The sequence below is a fragment of the Hermetia illucens genome, chromosome 4 (assembly GCF_905115235.1).
Source record: "Hermetia illucens chromosome 4, iHerIll2.2.curated.20191125, whole genome shotgun sequence".
NCBI lineage: Eukaryota > Metazoa > Arthropoda > Insecta > Diptera > Stratiomyidae > Hermetia > Hermetia illucens.
Window position 1 is genome coordinate 104,589,369 of NC_051852.1, and position 16,011 is coordinate 104,605,379.

General features: G+C 37.5%; 1 protein-coding gene across 1 annotated transcript in view; it reads left to right on the forward strand.

Annotated features, from left to right (window-relative positions):
* The first annotated feature begins 400 nt into the window (after positions 1–400).
* Positions 401–16,011, forward strand: part of LOC119654395 — a 29,896-nt gene continuing 14,285 nt past the window's right edge. Inside the window, exon 1 of the mRNA XM_038059776.1 lies at positions 401–420. The gene's annotated coding sequence lies outside the window, so the exon portion shown is untranslated. The remainder of the gene's footprint in view (positions 421–16,011) is intronic.

The following is a 16,011-nucleotide window of genomic DNA, read 5'->3' on the forward strand; positions in this document are numbered from 1 at the left end:
ATCAAACCGTTGTCATATTATTCAGCTTTAAATTGAAACTAATGAGCACCTATGTTGAGGAATCTTTCGTAGTGTTCTGGCATTGATTGATAACTTTGGTTACTTCCCATAAATGTCGTGTTTAACTGCGAAACCTTCCATCTCCAAGCAGTTAATTATAGTCTGTTTACACACAAACCTTGTCATAAGCTTAATCCGGTTTTACTGAGTCATGAAGACGATTGTGAAAGAATAACATAAGTATATATCTGGTGCTTAAAGTTTTTATTCTATCAATTCATTAGAAAAACAGCGGGGGGAATTCCAATCATCAAAATTTAGTTTAATTTCCATAACACTATTCTCGGTAGCCACCTGAAATTGGTTGCCTTTGAATAATATAATAGAGATAGTACTTAAAATTTTAGTCTACTTCGCTCAGTGAGTATAAGATACAACAACTAAATTTAAGCTCTAATATCCCAATCTCTAACTTCTATTGAGGTTTGTACTTAACTTACTTTTTGTACTCTATCATTATGTTTATTTTCTCGTGATAATTCTTCTTCTCAATAAAAATCCCTCAAACTATATCCGAAAAGTGTGCATACATATCATACGTGTTTGTCAGCAGAACTAAAACCAAGCAGGCAAAAAAACCGAAATTATTCTGCTGATGCTAGCACTAGGTTAACTTATCCAGTTGGCAAAAATATTATTTTTAATTTCTTTCTTAGCCAAGTAATGTAGAGCTTCATTTTGAAAAACTTGCATATGTCCCGCAAATTCTCGATAAGCAAATTACATAAATTTATTTATCCCCTAAGAACTCCAACAGAGAAAATGTTAATTACATTCTAATCAAATCTAATTTGCTTTCAATCGAGGATGGTGTTGACTGTTTGTTTTCAAAAAGTAAAGATTTGCAACTTAACAATTTACTTAAGATCTCTTCTTACACTACGTGAACCCATTTGAAAGAATGATTTGAATTTCCGTTGCAAATTCTTAGAGCCCGCTTTCCCATTTTCTCAATGAATACGACCAAAAATTAAATATTGGGATTTCCTATCGCCACCCACATTCTTGAATATTTATATTTAGACGTTCTCAATTCTAGCATTTAGTCCTACCTTTGCTGCGTTACACCCCAATCCGTGAAGAAGCCACAATAGAAGTGAAGATTTTGTTCAATATTCAAGAGTTTGTAAACAAAATTTCATACACTAATGCCTGTACAGTGTTTACTAGGGAACATTAACAATTTTTTATTCATTTATTTGAAAATAAGCACAATCAGTTTATCCCGTACACATTCAGTCACTAATTGCTTTCATATATACAATATTTGAGAGTCACGACCATAATAACAACGCGACCAGCCGTCTTAAATCTCACAATCTTCTCCAACAATGTGTTACGTAAAAGTCCAGAATATTAACCATAACAGAACAGCGAATTGTGAAATTTTCGAAGTATGCAGTTTTAAAATTATCTGAGTTAACAATTCTTTCCTTGGAAATAAACGTTATGACGTATCCCAAAATTTTGTTTTTAAACCGAAACAACCTGAACAGGTTTCCACACTGCGAGTGAGAATACTAGATCTTGCGAATAAGTGTGTTCTGCGAGAATGGCGATCTAAATCGAACTAAACATAAACGGCATCCCGAGTCTCTCTTTAGATAGTCTGTAAGTTCTATGTACAAATACATCTAGAATATAGAGGCGGTTTATTCAAGCAACTCTAATTAATATCCCAAACACTGCTATACCAGCTTGGACCTTATCTGTATGCAAGAATAAATCTAGCTACGATCGCGATATTGGTCATCAAGTAGACTCGCGTATATATTTACTGAGATGTTGATTTATTAGATTAAAAAAATTGTATAATCACTACCAAACAAATAGGAGACACAAAATACTGCTCATCTGATTAAGCGGGGGGTTCAGACAAGCAGTTGAATTTGTACTTTTGTAACCTAATTTTGGATGGAATTTATGGGTTGTGTGCAGAAGTGGTACTCTTGATTATGGGTTGTGTGTAGAAGTGGTAGTCTTGATGCAAGATATGTATATCCGTATATACAGCGGGTCCGATCTTGTCAGATGGACGTATTTCAAAAAGAATATTTTGTCGTAACAAACTTTTGATTGCATAAATCGTGCTTTTGTTATTTTACTTACTTTCTCTTAAAAGCAACATCAAACTAGGTCGAAAAAATGTAAATACTCTGATGTTTGTCAAATTCTGGTTTGGTCATTTCCAATAAACGGATCAATAATATAAACTAACTTTTATGGTTCGATGCCAGGAAGTATACGCTGGTTGAAAATTTTTGGAAGCAAAACTGAAAGAATGTGAATTTTCAAATGATATTAGTTTTTTTATTCAATATAGTCTCCCTCAACTTCAATGCACTTATTCCATTCATCCTCCAATCATTTTACACCACATCTGTAATGTCAACTTCTGAGTTAGGGCTTAAGAATACACTCAAAGTCTTCCCTGCTTATCATAAGGGATAGAAATTTGCGGGCTAGCAGCCTGCAAATTTTGAAACTTTAACACTACCGAAACGTGAAAAACGCCTCGGATAGGGCCTGCCCTCACGCCGAAGACTTTTGGCAATCGAAAATGGACCATGATCAGTTTCTGGAATATTCGCATGCTCCTCGACATATAGCACTTTCTCCAAGGCGAGCGGGAATTCCAACGATATAAGTTGGACATTCTGAGCCTACACACCTCGCCCTCTTGCGACATTATGCTTTCGTACTCTGGGTGTGGGGGAGGGGTTGTTTCTGACAACTTTTAACTGCAAGATTCCGGTGCAGGTTAGGAAGCATCACAATTGTATAGTGCTATGCTATGGGCTTTCGATATAGTGGAGAAGGATGCTTTCTACAAACAATTACACGACATTCAACGGAGGCGATTGCGATCGTTATGGGTAATCTGAATGCCAAAGTAAGCTCCAACTACATCTTGCTCGGAGATGTGATAGGAAAGCACGATCTTAGCGACCGTAACAATAATGGTAGGAGGTTTGTGGGGTTCTGCAACTTCCGCCGCCTCGTCATCGATGGGTTTCAACTGACCGCGATAGATTTATGAGTTATCTCCTGGATGTGCTTAACAAGAGAAGGGCTGATATCGGCCTCGAAAGAAATAACTGTGGCGCATTCGCCTCGGGTTTAAGGGTTAAGGGTTAACAACATTCACCTCGGGTTTAAGGGTTAAGGGTTAACAACATTCACCTCGGGATTAACAACATTCGAAATAAATTTCGAATCTTGTTAACCCCGCTGAGCCACATAACCATCTGATGGTCGCTAATGTTCGCTTGCGTTTTGCGTCCGCGAATTCTCGCAGGGTTGGAGAGCTGTGACCCACAAGTTGGACATCGACCGCTTGTATAATCCAACTGTCGCTCGACGGGAGAGTTATCTTGCTGATCGGACAGCATATACACTGAGTAGTCTGCCTGAGAATATCGATGCGCATTGGGTAGCCAATAAAAATACTCTTTCCTCGGGTGCTAGGTCAGATGTAGGTCATCGAAAGGGCATCATAAGAAGCGGATTTTTTAACAGAAGTGATTGAAGGCTGCAAGCGATGGGTCTTGTGAAGGTCGTTAACGATCAACTCCTCTTCCACGATAACGAACAACTGAAGAGGTGGATAAAACACGTCACCATGGTTCTCAAACATATCCGGTGCAATTCCTCCTCTTGTGGATGAGATGGCTAGCCACTGTAAGATGCAAATACGAACTGTTTCCTCTAGCAGAAAAGAAATAATAATGTAATCAAACGGAGTGAAGTCGCTGGGCCTGACGGTCTTCCCACAGTTATTTATTACCACACCTGCAATTACTGCAGATCTGCTACTTTCACTAGGATTTAAAAACCTGGGAATCCGAGACCTTTCCCAGAAAGTGGAACAAGAGGAAGGTCGTTACAATTCCAAAGAGAGGAGTATCTGCGTACTCCCTGCCGTCGAAAAGAGAATAACTAAAATAATCTTGGAACGCATCAGAGAACATCTCGAAACGTCAATCAACAGAAAGCAGGCTGGTGTCCCTTCCGAATCATAATGCATTGGCCACATCAAATCCCTACGGATCATTTTGGATCAGTGCATATGATTTATATCTTCGCTGCACCTGCTCTTCATCAATTTCGAGAAAGTTTTCGATAGCGTGAACAGGGAGTATATCGGGAGTGCTGTTCGCAGGAGGGACATTGCGGAAAAAATAATAGCTATTATCAGAGCGACATATCATGACGCAAAACGTCACGTGCTGGACTGAGGATTTTGAGACCCAAAAGGAGTCCGCCACGAATGCATCTTGTCACCGATATTATTTCTTCTTGTGAACGGTGATGTCCTTCATGCTGATTTGTTCAGAGGATGTAGAGATGGGCAATGGACTACGACATCTTTCTTCAAATACCTCGACTACGTTTATCTGTTTGCTTTATCACCGGGTAATGGTCATCGACCAAATCGCTCTGAATTTAGAAAAAGAGGCAAGTAGAGTTGTACTGAAAATAAACACCAACGAAACCAAGGTTCTCAGTCTGACGGCTTATCGCGATCTCCCTATATGCATTAATTGGCAAAGCCAGCAGCGCTAGATTCGCCTTCGCTGCCTTATCTAAAATCTGAAAATGCAATTATCTGATCATTAAGATCAGATTGGGACTTTCCTGTGCTAGTGTTCTACTATTAGTATATTTTTACAAACAAAGAACTTATTCGGCGCACAGGCCTGGCACTGCATTTGCCGCAGAACAGTGAAGAAGGAGTGCAGACATCTCGAGAAATGATGCAGAGGAATGATTCCTCTGCATGAAGCGCATTTCAGGTAAGCGTGAACGATGGCGCGTAGGTGTAGTTGACGCGTTATACGGCACCAAGGGCTAACTGGCGACCATATATGCATATATATATCCGTAATGTCCCACAAATTGAAGTTTCTGAAGAGGTGGTAGTCGAGAATACGGTGCCCCGCAAATCGTACTTTAGTTCAACACACGTCAACACACTTGCCTGATGAATAGGATGTTCTACTTCTATAAACCAGGTCTCTTTTCATTCAGCTGATTCAAAAAGTTTGAATAATATTTTGAGTTAATTGTTTTACGTTTCTGAAGATAATTAATTGATAAAACCCAAAAAATAATTCCATAACTTTTCTTCCGATCGTTCCGATGGAGGTAAACAATCATCTTGAGTTCATTATAAACGTTGTTGTTTCAGTTTAGGTTCATCGTGATAGATCCAAGTTTCATGCATAATTATGAGGCGACAGGATTTGAACCGCAAACTTCCGTATGACAGCCTACTGCTCTAACCTACTGTACTTTTTGCAACCGAAACTGGGAAAAGTTCTATAACTAAAATTCACTGAATGCTAATAATAAAATAAAATAAATAATAGAAAGGTGACTTCTGACTCAACAAATTAGAGTTAAGAATTTCTCTGTGAATCATAATATAATGCGTGCGTGTTAACGCAGGATAATCTGTGCTACATGAATATGAATATAAACCCAAGATTTAAAAGGGAAATCGTGAAAGTTGCATGCAAAGGGTCGCGAACCTGAAAAGGTGAAAAATTAACGGCTTGACGTCGATTAAGAGATGAAATATCGGCAACAGATGTATTCAAATTGCCTCAGATAACATTAAAGGGCAGCTTGTAGGGCTTCCACGTCGGCACACCGAACCTATAACTTAATGATGATGATCTGCTTATCAGTAATACGGCTGTTGTATTTCGTCATACTTTCATAAGCGTGATCAAAAGTTCTTTGGTACCATTGGAACCGGGATGATCCCTAAGGATGTGCTTTTGGCTAAGTAATTCGCAGCCCCCGTCGGGAGTTTCACTGCGGTTGTGGTTAGTCCCATATCGGGGGTTAAGCTGGTTATGGATTCAATGTATGGGGTTACGCTTTACATTACGCTCCCTAATTGCGGCAGAGGTGTTACATAGGCTTCGCATCCATTAGCACGAAAGTCTAGCCTGCTCAGTATAAACCATATTGCTCTGTTACTTCTGACGCAGCTTTGATGGTCCCTAAAATTAAACGGTATCCAAAGATTACCATGGGGTTATGCTTACTCACGTAGAATCCCCAGCATCCCCATGGCTATGGAGTATAAGAAAAAAGGAAAGTTTTTCAAATTAGAACTCTAATCTTCTCTTATTTTGAAAACCAATTCTTAGCAAGAAAAATTGCAAACTCTTGGCCGCGTTCGAGAGAAGAATCCTCCGAAGAATTTTTGGCCCCCTACATGAGGATGGACGATTCCGTAGCCTACACAATGACGAAATCTATGAGCGATACCATGACCGTCAGGTTATGGATAAAATCCGGCTCAATAGGTTACGGTGGGCGGGTCACTTAATCCGTATGGATGAGGATAATCCCAACCGGAAAGTCTATAAGGGCAATATCTATGGTAGAAAAAGAAGACGAGGCAAACCCTGCCTAAGATGGAGCGATGGCGTGGGTCAGGACGCCAGACAGCTTTTATGGATATCGAATTGGTGGATCTCGGCGCAAAACCGGGATGTCTGGAGTTCCTTATTAAGGCAGGCCTAGACCGGATACCGGTTGTTGCGCCGTTGATGATGATGATGCATTTTATTTGATAGATAATATTGGAGTACTAACACACACATTATATGTGTTCAGTAAACACGGCAATGTTTACCCTATTAACAATCTAAACATAAAGTCTATACGAAATATGAAAATAATTCTTATTAATACTGTCTATTGCACATACTAAAGTGTTACAATAATAATTGATGGCACAACAATCCAATTTCGTCCAAGAACTTGAAGTGTGTTAGAACACTTCATTCAAGACAATAACGGGACACCAAGAGCATATAAATTTTTCTTACAATCACTTCTGTATCTTAGGCTCCTGTATCGAGTCTGAATTTCAGAGTTCATGGTAGATGCAACTCGTCGTTATACATTTACATTGTTTACTGGTGCAGATCTGCGAATGTTCTTAAATTATCGAGGTTTTGCCAACTAAAGATATGCATAGTGCAACGAAGTCATCCACAAACTTTTATCGGATGAGCTGGCAAAATTCTGATTCCCTGAGTAATACAATATCGTTATATGCCCCTTTCTTCCTACAGATTCAAAATAACGGTTGAAAGCAGGGAGTCCATTTTATCAGCCAGGAATTGCACTAACGGATGAAAGCCTGACCTTTCAAGTAAACCATTAGAATTCCTAGGATCAACTCGATTGTCTCCCAAAAACCACTCCTCGCAAGCCCCTTGTTTTTGTATGGGTTTCTAAGAGTCAAGTTACTAACAGACAATCCCCCAGCGCCCAGACATTCCATTCAAAGTATTATATAGTATATAGTGCAGGAAATATTGTAGGAGTACTGACCAAATGGCACTTTTGAGGTCTAGCTCTATCAAAGATAGGTAAAAACGGACGTGGACTGTTCTGTTCGATGTCTCAATCACCTCTAATCAAATCACTTCCCCACCCGCAATCCTCCGATCATTACAAGATTATACAGTGATTCCAGGAACAAAATCTGCTGTTTCTAGAGCACCTACGTATTTTCGGATGCCCGTGAAAGTTTTAAAAGTTGCTAAAAATTTCGAAAAAGACACAACGTCTGCAAACAAAATTCTGTAGTTTGCCTAAAGCTACAACGAGTTACATAATTGAGAAATATTATATTTTATTCGAAACGTTTCAGTCTAATTCTTCCCAGTATACATTTTAATGAAGTAGTTTCTGTGTCATACGTCTGTGCTACAATATCGATATTTAGAAACTACTGTGCTATTCCCCATGAAGGTTCAGATTTGAATAAAGAGGCCAGAGCCGATCATGAAAGTAAATGTAATTAGTTGTTTCTCAGCCATTATTAGATTATCATTAAGTACATACTATTTATTTAACCCATATCTTCTGCATTGTTTATCAATATATACATATGCCTACGTATTTGAATTTCTCGCTTAAATATGTTTTCTTCTCATAAATCAGACGTTTGTCTTCTACAACTCATCTAAGAACCTCGCAATGTTAGTATCATATTTTTCACATTTGAAAATGATGAGCACGAAACTATTCTTCTGCTTTTCTGCCAGTTTAACTTTATTATGTGCGAATATCATTTCAAATGGTCCATGATCAATAAATTTACAGAAACTATTTCCTTCAAAACAACATTCCAGCGATTCAATTGAGTACCACCCTCAAAAACAGCTTTCTGTTTGTACATTTTATTATTAGGTGCATGTACATTACATTCATACATATATAGGATCATGAACAAGATTCCAAGTAATCGTGTAGCGTTTAGCCTCTGATTCTGGGTACAGCATCTTTGAGACTTTTCGTCTCAGCACGTGAAGTTGTTTGAAAGACGTTCAATGTACGTGAACACCTGACTTCACCTTGAACTCGAAACATTGTATCTAGCATTGTTTTCTTATTAAGGGTTGTTGGGTTGTTGGTTCCCCAAGCGTTATTATTCTTGTAGTTTTTCTTTCGATTGCAAGGCAGACTTAAATATGGAATGGTGCAAAAATTACTGGATCTATTTTTACCAGCATCAGCTCTATCCCTTGCAAGCTCAGCGAGCAATTTTCTTCAAAAAAAGTAAGATGCACGTATGATGCGTTAAATTACAATCACCTGCACGTTGAAAAACGCTTGTTTTGTATTTCTTCACGTTCATTTAATCATCTTTATCGCAAGAGAATTGCATGTGATAAGGTACCGATAAATGAATTTATATGTATACGGGGATATGTATTATAAATGGTTAGCGTTCATGGTAATGTGTACAGGCAAAAAAAATTTGAGGGCATAGGAATCAGCCAAGAGACTATATTTATATTAATCTGAGTGAAATAAGTTTCACATTTTTAAGGTTTTGTTTGTAAAACAAAACCTTATTAAAATCGGTTCAATGTCTGTCTGTCTGTCTGTCACAAGCACTTTTTTCGGAAATGGCTATACCGATTGACACGAAATTTGATGAGAAGGTGGGACTTGTGGACCCTCAGACATGCAGTGAGTGATATCCTTCTAGGTTGAATTTACGGGGGGATCCCCATACATGTAAAAGGGGGGGTGTAAAATTTTTTTTCGCCGAATGTAGTCATGTGGGGTATCAAATGAAACGTCTCGATTAGTACTTTTCGAAGCTTAGTTGGATGCTGCTGATTGCAAGGCGTAAAAGTTCCTGTTAATAAATCTTTGGAGATTTTCTAATAATTAGAAATGTATAGGGTATATATATGTACGTATGCAGGGAAGAAGAATATTCTAATGAAAATAAATCCGTTTATATAACCTTATGGAATATTGAAATAAAAGACTGAAATAATGTTTTCTAAACAGATCTTAGTTTTGTGTTTTCCATTACAAAAGGACCTACAGTGCCCGACAAAAAAAATGTTCGCACTGCGAGTGTGAAAGAAAATTCAAGTTCAAAAGGCGTTTTTCGAGTTTATCATGAGGCTGGAGAATAAAGTTGTGGTTCATGTGATTGCATGTGAAGTTCATATTATTTACATCAGCAGGCGTTCTATTTAAAGAATATGGTGGAAAGGCAAGTTGGAGTTTTGAGGGAAAAGGTACATTCGTCGAAGATTTGTGTTTATAGTAGAGTACAAAAAACTTCGAAAATAAACTATAATTAAAATAACGTGTCTCAGTGAAGACGAAGAAAAGACTGTCAAATTTATATTCATGGACAAAGGTGTAAAGAACACAGGCAACTTCATTTCACATATTTTATACAAGATAGCGCTAGTAGTGGATACACATCTATATTTTGTTACTATAATACAATACTCCCACTCAAAATATATATAAGGAGAAAACAATAAGAGAAAATAATAAAAAAAACAAATTGCAATTTAACAATTCCTGAAGCGTTCAAATGCTTATAATGTTTAACACCTGATAAACTTTTAGTAAACAAATCTGCAGGCATGTTTGATGTATACATATATTTAACACTTACAATGTTTTCATTAATTCTCTACAATAGTGACATCAATATGCTTCGTTTTATTATGGAATACAGGGTTCAACAATAATTTCTGTGCACTCCTATTATCATTATACAAAGTGATCTGATACAGATGTTAGTCACTTCAAACTGTAAATTTCTCAAGTAAACTGTCTCTTTGCAGGCTTCTGATATTGATACATATTCAGAGTCTGTACTAGAAACTGACCTAGATAGAGCATAGCAGTATCCTGAATATGATTTCCTATCATTAATATCATTGCACCAGTCTGCATCAACATAACCTTCAATGTTTATGTTTTTATCTTTACTATATTTCAAACCTAAATCCTTTGTCCCTTTCAAATATTTTAAGATTCTTTTAGCGTAAACCCACTGTTGTTCAGTATTACAATTATTAAATTGACTTAAATGTGACACTGCATAAGCTATACCGGGTCGTGTAAGTACAACTAGATACATCATGTTCCGATAAGCTGCTGATAGGGATTTTTATTACTACAATCACTTTCCTTCTTACATTTTAAATTGATCTCCATTGGAGTATTTACAGAAATGCAATCAATCATAATGAACTTAGATAACAGTTTATCGATATATTTTTCTCGACTCAAAGTTACAGTACAATTTTGTTTATCAAATGCAATTGACATGCCAAGACATTCCTTTATAATTCCTAAGTCTTCAACATGAAATGCTTATTTAACATATTCTTAAGATCGTTAGTTACATTTCTGTCATTTGAAAATACAAAGAAATCGTCGACATATAGTGTCACTATGGTTTTACTGCTGCTGGCACATTTCATACATATAAACATGGCTCAGTTTTAGATTCAATATAACCGTCAGCTAACATGCAACTATCCACTTTCTTATGCCATTCACGGGATGCCTGTTTAAGACCATATATGGCCTTTTTCAATGTTAAAACTTTATTAATTGTACAGTCATAACCTAAAGGCTTTTGCATATATATTGTCTCACACAGATCTCCGTTTAAAAAAAGCAGTTTTAACATCAAGATGAGTTACTTCTAGGTTCAACTGTACTAACAAAGCAAACAATAACCTAAGTGTTGTATACCGCACTACCAGAAAAAATGTTTCACTATAGTCTACACCATATTTTTGACTACAACCTTTAGCCACAAGTCTGGCTCGATAACGAACATTATTTTCACTATCACACTTCTTAGGACCCACTTGCACTTAACTATGTTGACACTTGCAAGAACATCAACAACTTCCCACGCGTTGTTGTCTTCAAAGCTTTTCAACTCTTCTTTGACGGCCTGTTCCCATTGCTCCTTTCTCAGGCCCTTGAAGTGCTTCTTCTAAAGTCAGTTCATTGCTAAAGTATTCATTACACTCTTCTATGCACATGAATTCATATCTGTCTGGCTTTTGTCTCTGCCGTTGTGGTTGTGGTTTTTAATATGGCGTCCGATTGCTATCCTTCATCAGATGTCATGGTCTCATTTCATACATAGATTTCATCCATTTCCCATCTCATTCGTCGAAATGAATGAATCCCCACTATCATGATCTGAGAGCTCTCCCACTGAAGATGTATGTGGACCATTCTCTGCTAGTTTGTCGTCTATCATGTTTTCCTGATAAGATGTTTTTTTCATTTATGAAGATAACATCTCGACTGGTTAAAGTGGCCTTTGTTGAAGGATTGTATAACCTGTACCCTTTGACATCCTAAGGGTAACCAATCAGTATGCATTCTTCTGACTTCTTATCCCACTTATGTCTTCTTTCTTTGGGTATATGTCTCATGACAGTACTACCAAATATCCCTAAATGACTGAGGTTGATTTTCAAATAACCATCAAAATCTCTATTACAGAACTCTCTGCCTTCTCAGTACTTGTATTTTATTTGACGTCAAGTTGTCAACTCTTGCTTTATATTCTTTAAAAAATTGTAAAGCCTCATTTTTATTTTTGAAAAAATAAGCATATGTCTGTGATCATCAACAAAGATGAGAAAATACCTTGAACCTTCTAAGGATAGATTCTCCATTGGGCCACATATATCACTGTGTACTATTTCTAATAGCTTAGTACTTCTGTTCCCTTTGTTATTAAAAGGCAACCGACTTTGCTTTCCTTCACAGCACAGTAAACAATTAAGTTGTTCTACAGCAGCTCTACAGCATCCTGCATTTTATTCATGTTATAACTGTCGACGTGCCCCAATCTGCGATACCAAACCTCTGGAGACTCTGCTACTGCTGCCACCAAACAAGTAGAAGTATTCAGTGTATAAACTCCATTTACAAGTGATGCAGTGGCTACTAGAGTGTCTACTAGAGTGTTTAATAAACATTAAATATTTCGCATTTTTCGCTTGTAAAATGGACCCTGTTGCCTTGCCTTATCACCTGGCTTACTGACAATAGGTTAGTAGATAACTTGGGTGCACATAAAACGTTTTCCACGGTTATGTTATAGTCACAGTCTTCAGTTGACGTTTTTAAGTTTATGTTTCCACAACATACCACTGGGATTTTATTCTGGTTAGCCACCACGATTTCCTTCGTAAAGCCAGAATAACATTCGTCAATCATCCAATCTTTATTGCTTGTCAAATGCGAACTAGCGCCGGAGTCGACATACCAATCATTCTTGTCAAATATTCTGTTAAAAAACACGGCACTAAATGCATTACTCGTTTTTGACAATTTATTTTCTGGATCCTTGTTGCATTTAAAAGTACACTGATTGCGGTAGTGGCCATGCTGTTTGCAATATAACATTTGACGTTTTGTTTTCCTTTGATAGATATTGACAGTTGTGCATTTCCGCCATCTTTTTTGGCCATAGACTGTACACTCTTTAGATTCTTTGGCTGATTGATGAATGAATGATTCTTACGGAAACAAGCAAACACACTGTTGGCATCACTGTCTTCCGGTTCCATATCCATTAGTTTCCCTTTAATGGCGTCGGTCGTGATTACCATGCCGGAATGCTCGTTTGCCATCATCATCGGCATATACTTTTCAGATAATCCAGCCAACATGATCGAACCAATCCACTCGTCGTTTAAGTCAAATCCCGTACCTTGTAACTTCTGGCCAGCTTCAACAATTTGTGTTACATCATCGAAGTGCAATTCCCCATACATGTGAATAGAGGGTGCAAATCAAATAAAAGGGCGCAATTAGTATTTTTCGAAACTAGTCCCATATTTGATATCGGGTGGAGCGTAGGAGAGTAATGGCTCAAAATATGACCCCCACAAAGTGTAACAGGTCTCATTTCAACTTATCCAACTGAAAAAACTGAAAAAAAATCAGAGTAATGTATCTATTCGAAATCTAGGCCTCAAAGTACATCCGTTTCCGATATCTGCAGAAATAAAGTTAATAACAGTATATTAGCATATTTTAGAAATTTAGCCGGAAACCCCTCTTAAGTTCATGTTAGAACTATAAAATTGGCACCTGCATAAGTCACATAACGCAAGGTATAGCTCTGGGAAGTTTGAAAAAAATTCAACTATTATTAATAAAGTTATAGAAGGTGAAACTTTTATATTTTGTATGATTTTCATGCATTCTAAAACGTGTATGACGTCATCATAACATATCAATTCATCAAAACCACAGTAAAGTGAGCTCATGTGAATGGGAGGTCACAAGGAAACATTTCGTTTTAGTTTTTTAATCATTTATATGTCAATGTCAATTACTCCAGACAGATATATGTATGTATTTATATGGTATGTATATGTAAATGAAGCTTTGGAGTAATGCCTAATTCAGATAGATAAATTTGTACATTAAACGAGCGGTATTCAATATACGTACTTCATATGTACATATGTGTGCTTTTATACACGAAGTAAATTCGAAATTTGTGTACGATCAATTTATATACATACATATGTAAGCATAGTATTCGTTAAGAGCCAATGTTTGTTTGCTAAAGGTGAGCATAATATCTACGTCTGTAATGTGTACGCATTTCTTCTAGTTTGGAAAAAAAATATGAACGAATATTTTAGGTTTTTAGCCATATACGAATGGAAAAATGTGCGAGAAAATTTCTTCACATAAGATGAACACAAAACCTTTATACCTGAAACTTCCGGTATTCCGACCTGTTTTATTTTCGGTCTTTAGTATTTCGTATCAATCACTTCTGCAACTCGTGCGAGCATCGATTGGTATAAATTTTCAATAAAATCGTACGGAATTTCATTAAGCCATATCTTTTCTAAAGTTTTTTCTAGATTTACTTTGATCGTTATCGATCTTTGTTGCCGTGGCCGCTTCATGAACGCCCATAGGTTTTCTATGGGGTTCAAATCTGGACTGTTTCACTGTATGCGAAGCTTGCCTTTCCAAGATGTTACCTGTGAATAAAAACCGTTTTGAGGATAAAACAGATAAATAGATACGAGCTCTATTATGCGGAGCCGAATCGTCCTGAAACATTATTGCATCAAAGTGCTCACCCAGTGCTTCTACAATCTGAACAACGCAATCATCGATAACTTTTTTGTACTTTTCTGCGTTGACAGCACCGCTTAGAAACGAAAAACTACCGACTACTTTGCATGTTATACATCCCCACATCATTACTGGGGGAGAATGTCGTACAGTTTGTATAACACACTGGGGGTCAAATCTCTCTCCTTTTCTTCTTCGTACTGGGGACGGACTATCAGATCCCAGCAAATTGAATTTATATTCATCAGAGAACACAACTCGCCTCCAATTGTCCACAGTCCAGTCACGTCGTTCCAAAGCCCAATTCAATCTTTTTCCGTTAAAATCGGTTTTTTTGCTGGTCTTCAAGCGCTGAGTCTTAATTCATTCAACCGTCGCTGCACCGATCTCACACTAATTGACACATTTCCCCTTCCAGCAATTCAGTACATAATTGAGGAGCAGTTGCAAATTTATCTCACAAGGATGCTCGCTCTAATAACCACCTGGCCCGGGGAGAAATCACATGCTTCCTCCTGCTCCCTTGGTTTCATCTCAGACTGCCATACTTCTGTCATACTTTTTAAAAACATTTCTAATACTTGCCTCAGAACAATTAATTTTTCTCCGTATTCCCAACGGGCCTTTTCTCCAACACTTAACTTTGTCCTTCCTGACATTTTTTTCACACAAAATTAGGAGTTTCACTCTCACTCCTTCCAAATCTCCAAGCAAACTGATACTGAACTAAATGTGCAATGTCAATCCTTTTAAAACACCAACATGTAACTTTGATTCCCAGAACAGACATCATTAGGCCCCCTTCGTGGGGTATAGCGCGTCAATCATGCCTACGGGCCATCGTTCGAGTCCATGAAATGCGCTTCAACTCCCCCCAAGCCTTCCCTAAACGCCCGTACTCCCCCTCTACTGTTCTGCGTCAAGTGCTCTTTGGGCGACCCACTCGTCAGCCATCTTGGGAGAGTAGATTCTACTTCATGGCGTAGCCAACAATGCAATTGTCGCCCTCCTTAATGTGTTACCTATGTACTGCCATTTCCGTCTTCCAATCACATCGCTTGCAGGTGTCAGGCCGATACAACTTTTTTTCTATCAGAATATGATCATGCGGGGTATCGATTGAAAGGGCTCAATTGGCACTTTCAGACCAACTATTCATATCAGCTTGTAGACAAGAGAACTAGGACCCAAAATGTAAGAACCATAAAATGCAACAGTTCTCGTTCTGAAAACCTATCCAACTGAAAAATCTGAAAATATTCACAAAGAACGATCAAAGAAAGCTAATAACGCTATATTTCTATATTTCCCTAATTTATCAGAAAAAAACCCTAAATACATTCTTGAAGTATGATGAGAATAAAGGATAAAGAGGGCATAATTGCGGAAGGTTTGAATGAAATCATACAATTACTAACGAACTTATAATAAAACTTCCAGTATCATACATAAGATGTGTTCTATATGTATAGCAATAAACATCAATGCCACAACAAAGTGAAC